At 45.7% G+C, this 9531-nt stretch overlaps 1 long non-coding RNA gene across 1 annotated transcript; it reads right to left on the bottom strand.

Moving 5' to 3' along the window:
- Positions 1-2106: 2106 nt before the first annotated feature.
- On the bottom strand, positions 2107-8777 carry LOC309341728. The gene is made up of 2 exons (XR_014156541.1): positions 5963-8777; positions 2107-3305 (listed from the first exon to the last, which is right to left on the bottom strand). It is a non-coding gene; the product is annotated as an uncharacterized lncRNA (long non-coding RNA).
- Positions 8778-9531: the final 754 nt, after the last annotated feature.

Below are 9531 nucleotides of genomic sequence, written 5' to 3'. Positions count from 1 at the left end.
ATGTGCAGAAAAAACTAGCTAGTTCATCGCTCCATGTGGCAGGGTGCAAGGAAGTTTCACCATTTAGATTGTTTTACTTCAGGCACCAAAATGTCTTGCACTGCCTCTGCCAATAAATGCTTCACTGGGTAAATTTCTGTATCCCACATCATGGTTAAAGCAGCAATCCCCCAAATTCAAAAAGTCAAGGGTCCTTTACTGAACAAAAAATCGAAGCACACTTCATTCTTACATCTTAGAAAGTTTAATTTTTGAACATTTGCAAAAGCATAAAGACTACCTGCCAGACCCCTATGAATTAGTGTTATTCTGGGGATGCCACCTCTCAGGGCAGACAATCTCTGCATCAGAAGTGACTGGATTATCTAATAGCAGCCAATACAAAGAGATGAGACAAAACCATCCATCCTCCAAATGAGTCCAGTTAAGAAGGGTATAGGACTAGAATAAACTAGAGGTGTAGCAAGCAGCCTTCTCTAAAGGTTGATACCTTGGTTATACAAATTCATTTGTAATTTATTTCTCATGGCACTCTGGCAGTTTCCTTGAGCTCAGAATTTAGTGCAATTAAAAAGGGGGGGTGCTAGTGAAATGTTAGCAATGACATAAATTCTCCCCTTCCAAACCAGTAGGATAGGCTAGTTGATGACCAATCCTGTGTGAGAGGCAGGGAAGAAAAGATCTCCCAGGGTACAAGGCTGGGAGAAGAAAGGGAAGCTCCTAGGTGAGCGCTGGGAGGGCTCACCTTTTTCTGTGTGGAATAAGAGTTAAGATCTACCTATTGGAGATAACTTTGCACCTCTATCTCGCTCTCTTTTATGTTTTTATTTTTGTTTAGATTAGTTTGTCTTTAATGTATTATGAAAAATCTCAATAAAACTTTTTTTTAATAAAAAATAATCAGTGCACTACATGCTGGCAGAATAAGCTTTCTAAAAATGTTTTTTAAAAAACCCTTGGCACTTTTGAAATTATTTCACATCCAAGTTGTTCAGCCTGAAGCACTCAACTGTGCTCAATTCACCATGCTGCACAGTGGATTGAGAAAGAAGTTGAACCTAGCCAGCATTCACACTTTGCATCTAATTTTAAATCACCATTATGAAAACAACCATCTAAGGAAAGCATGCATTTCTTTGTGGTTTTTTTTAAAAAAATAATATTTATTAAAAAATTTAAGGGTTACAAAAAGCAAAAGTAAAAAAAACATATTAAACAAAAACAAAACAACACATCACATCACAATAAGGAAAAAAGAAGAAAGAAAAAAGGGAAGCATGCATTACTTGGGAGGGATACATGATCCTGTAGAAACAGATAACTTTCAGATGAAGAAACCCAAAACAGAGAAAACCCAAACACCACCACAGGAAGAGAGCAGTGAAGGAAAAAACACACACAAAGCAACTAACATACAAATAACCAACCAGAGACTGGAGGTGAAACTAAGGACTTTTTGGGTGCCTCTAAACTATTCTATAACTTGGCAGTACCTCTGCAGAGCACAGTTATAGCCCTGGGACCATAATTGTATCTGTTCAGTCATAACTTGGGCTGCTTCACATGTGCACATTCATCACAGTGATTGTGATGATCAAAAGCACACAGTGAACCTTCAGTGTTTGAAATGCAAAGCTTTCAAGCTTAGGCCTCACATGCAGTAAAATAAGGTAGTGGAGCCCTGAGGAGGCAGAACTGTGGTGTTCTGACTGCAGGTGTGTCTTACAGTTCTGAATGCTTCCCTGTGTTAGAAAACAGAACAAAAACAAACGCCAAATGCTAATACAGTGGTGCCCCGCAAGACGAACGCCTCGCAAGACGGAAAACCCGCTAGACGAAAGGGTTTTCCATTTTGGAGGCGCTTCGCAAAACGAATTTCCCTATGGGCTTGCTTCGCAAGATGAAAATGTCTTGCGAGTTCCTGCGGGTTTTTCCCCCTTTCCCCCCCTTTTTCTAAGCCGCTAAGCCACTTATCAGCTGATCCGCTAAGCCGCTAAGAGCCGCTAATAGCGCTAATCCGTCAATGGGCTTGCTTCTCAAGACGAAAATACCGCTAGACGAAGAGAATCGCGGAACGGATTCTTTTCGTCTTGTGAGGCACCACTGTAATAATAATTTTATTATTATTTTATTATTTATACCCTGCCCACTTGGCTGGGTTTCCCCAGCCACTCTGGGCAGCTCCCAACAGAATATTAATATTAATAATAATAAAGCGATAAAACATCAAACATTAAAAACTTCCCTAAACAGGGCTGCCTTCAGATGCCAGAAGGCCCTCAGAGCTGGACGTCAGTGTATGATGGGGATAGAGATGCTCCTTCAGGTATACAGGACCGAGGCCGTTTAGGGCTTTAAAAGTCAGCACCAACACTTTGAATTGTGCTTGGAAACATACTGGGAACCAATGTAGGTCTTTCTGGACCGGTGTAATATGGTCTTGGTGGCCATTCCCAGTCACCATCTAACTGCCGCATTCTGGATTGGTTGCAGTTTCCGGTGTTAGGATATAGTTCCGTTCCACCTTAAAAGGGAACAGGCATGACTGTTGTGTGTCACATGCCTTTTTACATCCAGCACAGTCTGCTGGGAACTTCCATTTGTATGTAGCTTTTGTTTTCTTCCTGTTTGCTGGACACAAAGGGAAGCAGACATGTTTTTCCTTTGTTCCTGGACTATGCTGAATAAACGCCTGTAAATACTGCTTACACATGTCTCTGTCCACCACTTCCATTGTGAGAAGATTTATTCACTCTGCTGATAGAGCGTGCCAAGTCTCTAAAGGTATCTGAGGCTTGTGTCGCTGTTTGATGCTGTTCCGAGAACCGGAGATCGCCCGGCTGCCGGCCAGTGGCTGGAGCCAGCTGGGGGCCTGCCTCCATCTCCCCGGCAGCATCCCAACATCTGGGTCACCTTCAGAGGTAGCCCCACATAGAGCGCATTGCAGTAGTCCAAGTGGGAGATAACTAGAGCATGCACCACTCTGGCAAGACAGTCTGCAGGCGGGTAGGGTCTCAGCCTCCGTGCCAGATGGAGCTGGGAGACAGCTGCCCTGGACACAGAATTGACCTGCGCCTCCATGGACAGCCGTGAGTCCAAAATGACTCCCAGGCTGTGAACCTGGTCCTTCAGCGGCACAGTTACACCATTCAGGACCAGGGAGTGGCCCCACCTGCCCGCCCCATGTTTCCCCAAAACAGTACTTCTGTCTTGTCAGGATTCACCTTCAATCTGTTAGCTGCCATCCATCCTCCAACTGCCTCCAGATACTCACACAGGACATTCATCGCCCGCATTGGTTCTGACTTAAAAGAGAGGTAGAGTTTGGTATCATCCGCAAACTGATGAACACCCAGCCCAAACCCTGATGATCTCTCCCAGTGGCTTCATATAGATGTTAAAAGGCATGTGGGAGAGGACAGAACCCTGAGGCACCCCACAAGTGAGAGCCCAGGCGTCCGAACACTCATCCCCCAACACCACTTTCTAGACACGACCCAGGAGGAAGGAGTGGAACCACTGTATAACAGTGCCTAAAAATCAATGCAACCCCCCCCCCCCCGCCCACATGACCTGGGTTACTGTGTGTAAGAGAAACCTGGTGGACAAACAGCGGCAAGGACAGGCCCATCTGTTTTATCCAATCAAGTCTCTGTTACACATGCCAGGTCAAGTCCTCCATCCACGATCAGGTCACTTACTGGAAATATAAAAGCACAGTATGGTACAAGTTGGGCTGCATCTCTCTGATAAGCTCGGGTAGTTTTATTAATAATACTTGCAAAAAAGTTTTCCTTCCTTTTCTTTAACATGAGTGCACATTCAAAAATGGCACTCCCTGCACCTGGAGTCTGAAGTGGTACAGTCCCCTCAGGATTCTACTGTGAGTCTCACCTATGTACCGTATTTTTCCCTCTATAACACGCAGATTTTTTCTCCTAAAAAGGAAGGGGAAATGTCTGTGCGTGTTATAGAGCGAATGTGTGGTCCCTGGAGCCGAAAAATCAGGCAAAAATCAGGCAAAAAATCAAATCGCGGCGCTGCACGGAGAAGCGAAACCTGAAAAGAGGAAGTGGCTGCTTTCCTGCATTCTGCCTCAGGGTCTTACTGCCCACCCTCCTCTGTTTCGTTGCTGTGTTTGCTGAAACCGAACAAAGAGCAGGGAAAGCCCCTCCCCTCCAGGCAAGCAGAGGGGAATTCCTCTCTGTGCTGCTGGGGGAGAGGGAGAGAGAGGGGGGAAGGGAGAGAGAGAGGGGGGGAGGGGGAGGGAGAGAGAGGGGGGAGGGGAGGGAGAGAGAGGGGGAGGGGGAGGGAGAGAGAGGGGGAGGGGGAGGGAGAGAGAGGGGGAGGGAGAGAGAGAGGGGGGGAGGGAGGGAGAGAGAGAGAGAGAGAGAGAGAGAGATGGCTGGCTGGCTTGGGTGGGGGGAAACTTTTGCCTTTCTTTCCTCCCTCCCGTTAAATCCCTCTTCTGCATTCTTAGCCAGCTGCTTCTCTGCACACCCCTCTCATGTCCCTTCTTTGTTTTTCCTTCGCTCCCCACTTAAAATGTGGTTACAAAGCATAGATCCACATGGATCCTCAGGATCTTTGCATTGGGTCACCCCAAATTCACCATCAGATCATATAGCATGTCCATGGCTACAGCCTGCAACAAAAAAATCACGCACCCACTGTTGCCTGGGGCTGCAATGGTGCAAAAATGTGGTTACAAAGCATGGATCCACAGGGATTCTCAGGATCTTTGCATTGGGTCACCCCAAATTCACCATCAGATCACATAGCATGTCCATGGCTACAGCCTGCACCAAAAAAATTACGCACCCACTGTTGCCTGGGGCTGCAATGGTGCAAAAATGTGGTTACAAAGCATGGATCCACAGGGATTCTCAGGATCTTTGCATTGGGTCACCCCAAATTCACCATCAGATCACATAGCATGTCCATGGCTACAGCCTGCAACAAAAAAATCACGCACCCACTGTTGCCTGGGGCTGCAATGGTACAAAAATGTGGTTACAAAGCATGGATCCACAGGGATTCTCAGGATCTTTGCATTGGGTCACCCCAAATTCACCATCAGATCACATAGCATGTCCATGGCTACAGCCTGCAACAAAAAAATCACGCACCCACTGTTGCCTGGGGCTGCAATGGTGCAAAAACGTGGTTACAAAGCATGGATCCACAGGAATTCTCAGGATTTTTGCATTGGGTCACCCCAAATTCACCATCAGATCACATGTCTGTGGCCACAGCATGAAGCCCAAAAATGATACATCCACTGTTTCATTCAGAATGTTTTTTCCCTTGTTTTCCTCCTCTAAAAACGATGTGCGTGTTATGGTCAGGTGCGTGTTATAGAGCGAAAAATACGGTAAATAGGCCAGGCCATAGTGAAGTCTGGTCTTCCCCTTTAGCAGCCAGTTACAGGGCAGACTTTGGTCTTTCAAATTTCAGTGGCGCCCTTGCGAGGCCTCCAGTCTCTTGCTTTCTGTTCTGCTCAATCCACTTCATCGTAGCTGTGATGCCCTGCATTGTTCTCTAGGCTCAGCGTCCAGTGCAGGGGAACCAGTTGCACTGCCCCAAATCTGCCTGTTATTTGGGGATTGGTTCACAAACACCTGCAATATCCTGAAACAACACAGGGAGCCTTCATGGACAGAAAAGTTACAGCTGGGCACAAAGAAGCTGTTATGGGCTGCATGATAATGGGGACAGGGCTAAAAGTGAGGCCCTTTAAACTTGTGTTGCTCTTTCACACGAGTAATGCCTCAATAGGGAATCAAGGAACATCCATAAATGTGTTAATCAGTGATGGGGTGCATGTCCCATGGCAGGCTTGGAAAAAATGAACTCTGTCTCAAGAACTCAGAAAAGAGCTTGGTTTATTCTAAACTCTCTTTGGACTCTGCCACCCTAATGATGTTGTTGGGAGTATGGTGGGATCTGACCCTTTTCTCACCTGCATTGAGCTTCCTGTGCTCACTTTCCCTTAGTTGCCGCTTTGGCAGCAGGGGGATGGAGCTCAATGGTTCATAGTTCAGTGGCAGAGCACCTGCCTTGCATGCAGAAGGTCACCGGTTCAACTTCTGGTATCTTCAGGTAGGGCTGGGAGAAGATCCATCTGGAATCCTGGAGAACATCTGTCAGCATAAACAGTGCTACATTAGATGGACCAATTGTTAGATCAATCAGTGGAAGGTCTCCCCCTCCCTCAACACCACATGGGATGCTACTAGGTGTAAAGAGCACTAGACCTAGACAGGGCCGTCTTTAGCATATGCACCGCAGGGGTGCAAAGATCCGCCCAGTGTCCCCAAATTAACTTTTATTATGCCTTATGTAACTAGTATCATTTGAGGAATAGCGCTCATGCCTGCGCGGCTCCAAAAGGAGTTTTTTTTTAAATTTAAAACCAGCTTTTCTAAAGAAGACAAAGAACACACTGGGAGTCAGTCTAAAGACTCCATGCATGCGCTCACGGTCGTAGGGAGGTGTCTGAGAGATGGGTGGGCATTGTGCGCATACGTGGGAGAGCCATCTTGTGGGAGCAACCTTATTTCTAGAGGAGCTGGGAGGGCCCTTGTGAGCGTGCATATACAAGTCCTTCTTCTGGACCCTGTGCACGCTCCTGTTGCTAGATAAGCACATTCTCTTTCTGTCTGTCTCGCCCTCTTTCCTGCCACTCCCCTTCCTCCCGGCTTTGGTGTGCGAGACTTCTCAAAGAGCTCTCCCTGTACCAGCATTAACAGGCAGGTGGTACGAGATCAGTCATGTCAAAGGTGCCGCTGACCCTGCTGTCCCATAGCAACTCAATACAATACGCTTAGGTGGCTGCAGCGGCGGGTGCCTGGCGCTCCTCAGAATTCGGTACCCAGGTGCCCTGCATGCCTTGCACCCCCGGGTAAAGATGGCCCTGGACCTAGCCCTCATTAAAAATTACATAACATTTTAGGGGGTGATCATGCCTGCCTTGTACTATGATCCCAGCAACAGTAGGATTTTGGTGGCAACACTAGACCTCAGACTGTATAACTAAAGTTACCTACCCAAAATATTCCAATAATGCTATTCTTAAATAAGTTGCTATAAGGGCAACCTTATAAAAATCAGTTCTGGGACAAAGACATTTTGTTACTTGAGGCAGAAAATCCAAATGGCACATATTCACACAACCATTAAAAGTCTTGCCAACTTTTTCAAAACAGGTCCCTGCTTATATGGCTTTAACAGCAGCAAGATCTGTAAAGATTAGCAGGGGAAATTCTTATCTCCATGCCATGAAAGCTTCACCTGCTTATTTCAGCAGATCAAGCTACAATTAAGGACATGCAGGCTGGCCAGAATGGCTTTTTTCCTGATCTAACCCTACTCCACCCACCTAGTCACTAAAACAAACTACCAGGAAGTGTTCTTATCAAAGTCACACTACCTTTTACCTTATCGCATTTTACGGGACTGATAGGATAAGATGGGGGTGTTCCCAACTATGCTGCCCTGGCTGCCCTAGAAATAAGGTGGGATACACAAATGTGATGGGGGACATGGGTGGTGCTGTGGTCTAAACCACTGAGCCTAGGGCTTGCTGATTGGAAGGTCGGTGGTTCGAATCCCCGCGACAGGTGAGCTCCCGTTGCTCGGTCCCAGCTCCTGCCAACCTAGCAGTTCGAAAGCATGTCAAGTGCAAGTATATAAATAGGTACCGCTCCGGCGGGAAGGTAAACGGCATTTCCATGTGCTGCTCTGGTTTCACCAGAAGCGGCTTAGTCATGCTAGCCACATGACCCAGAAAAACTGTCTTTGGACAAACGCCGGCTCCCTCGGCCAGTAAAGTGAGGTGAGCGCCGCAACCCCAGAGTCGTTCGCGACTGGACTTAACTGTCAGGGGTCCTTTACCTTTACAAATGTGATGAAGTAAACCATTCCAGCAGACCAACCATCCCTTGTTATGTCTGGAGTCCTCTCAAATGACTAATGTGAACATATAAATAGTAAAACCATTTCCACAAAGTTCTAGTCTACTCTCTTTGTCCTTTCTATTTTATCAAGAAAGAATACTTTTCAAAGATGGGTTGAGGGGAAAGCCTGTGGAGCTGTAAATATCAGCAATTGCTTCCTGAATGTGTGGGGGAATATGTGACTACAGTGGTACATGCACTTCAGGTTACATACGCTTCAGGTTACAGACTCCGCTAACCCAGAAATAGTACCTCGGGTTAAGAATTTTGCTTCAGGATGAGAAGAGAAATCGTGCGGCAGCAGCGCAGCAGCAGGAGGCCCCATTAGCTAAAGTGGTGCTTCAGGTTAAGAACAGTTTCAGGTTAAGAACGGACCTCCAGAATAAATTAAGTACTTAACCTGAGGTACCACTGTACTGGCATCTACAATCACACCCATATGGGCATTTGAGTAAACCCCACTAAACTCAGTAGGACATATTTTGGATAAATATGCATAACATTGAGTGACAAGCTGTGGGTGTGTCTGTCTCCTCTGGCACTGACTCCTGCTCAGATGGGCCCCCACTTTGAGGTTTTCTACCTCAAGCGGTATATAAATTTAAGAAAAATAAATAAATGCATATCCACCAGTTCTGCTTATACAGTCATACCTCGGGTTGAAGTAGCTTCAGGTTGAGCATTTTCAGGTTATGCTCTGCAGCGACCCGGAAGTAACGGAACGCCTTACTTCCGGGTTTTGCCACTTGCGCATACGCAAACGCTCAAAATGATGTCATGCGCATGCACGGAAGCGGTGAATCGCGCACGTGCAGACGCGGGTTGTGTTCATTTTTTTTTTTTTTTATAATAATTTTTATTGATTTTACAACATAAACAAAAAACGAACAAACATAATGCGACTTCCCCAAACCTCCCCTTCACTGCATCCAAATTTCAAAATTTTTAGCAATTCTTCATCCCATTTTTATATTTAGTTCTCTTTAAAAAGAGTTTCTGCTTTATAAATTTCGATTTATAGCTGTAATTCTTTGTGTCCAATCCCCTGACATCTTAACATTCCGAAATTTTACAACAATTTTTAAGATAGATTTTAAATTTTTTCCAGTCCTCCTCCACTGTCTCTTTCCTCTGGTCACGGATTCTGCCGGTCATCTCTGCCAGTCCCATAAATTCAGTCACCTTGGTCTGCCATTCTTCCAGAGTAGGTAATTCTTTAGTCTTCCAATACTTCGCCAAAAGGATTCTTGCTGCTGTTGTTGCGTACATAAAAAAGGTCTTATCTTTCTTTGGTACCAATTGGCCGACCATGCCCAGGAGAAAAGCCTCCGGTTTCTTTACAAATGTCCACTTAAGGATTTTCTTAATTTCATTATAGATCATTTCCCAGTAGGCCTTAATCTTTGGGCAGGTCCACCAAAGGTGATAAAAGGTTCCTTCACATTCATTACACTTCCAGCAATTGTTATTGGGCAAATGATATATCTTTGCTAGCTTGACTGGGGTCATGTACCACCTATAGATCATTTTCATTAAGTTCTCTTTCAGGGCACTACATGCCGTAAATTTAATA

Source organism: Podarcis erhardii (assembly GCF_964252035.2).
Source record: "Podarcis erhardii genome assembly, chromosome: 5".
Taxonomy (NCBI): domain Eukaryota; kingdom Metazoa; phylum Chordata; class Lepidosauria; order Squamata; family Lacertidae; genus Podarcis; species Podarcis erhardii.
Note: the sequence above shows the minus strand (reverse complement) of the source record. Positions and strands in the feature narration are given on the sequence as shown.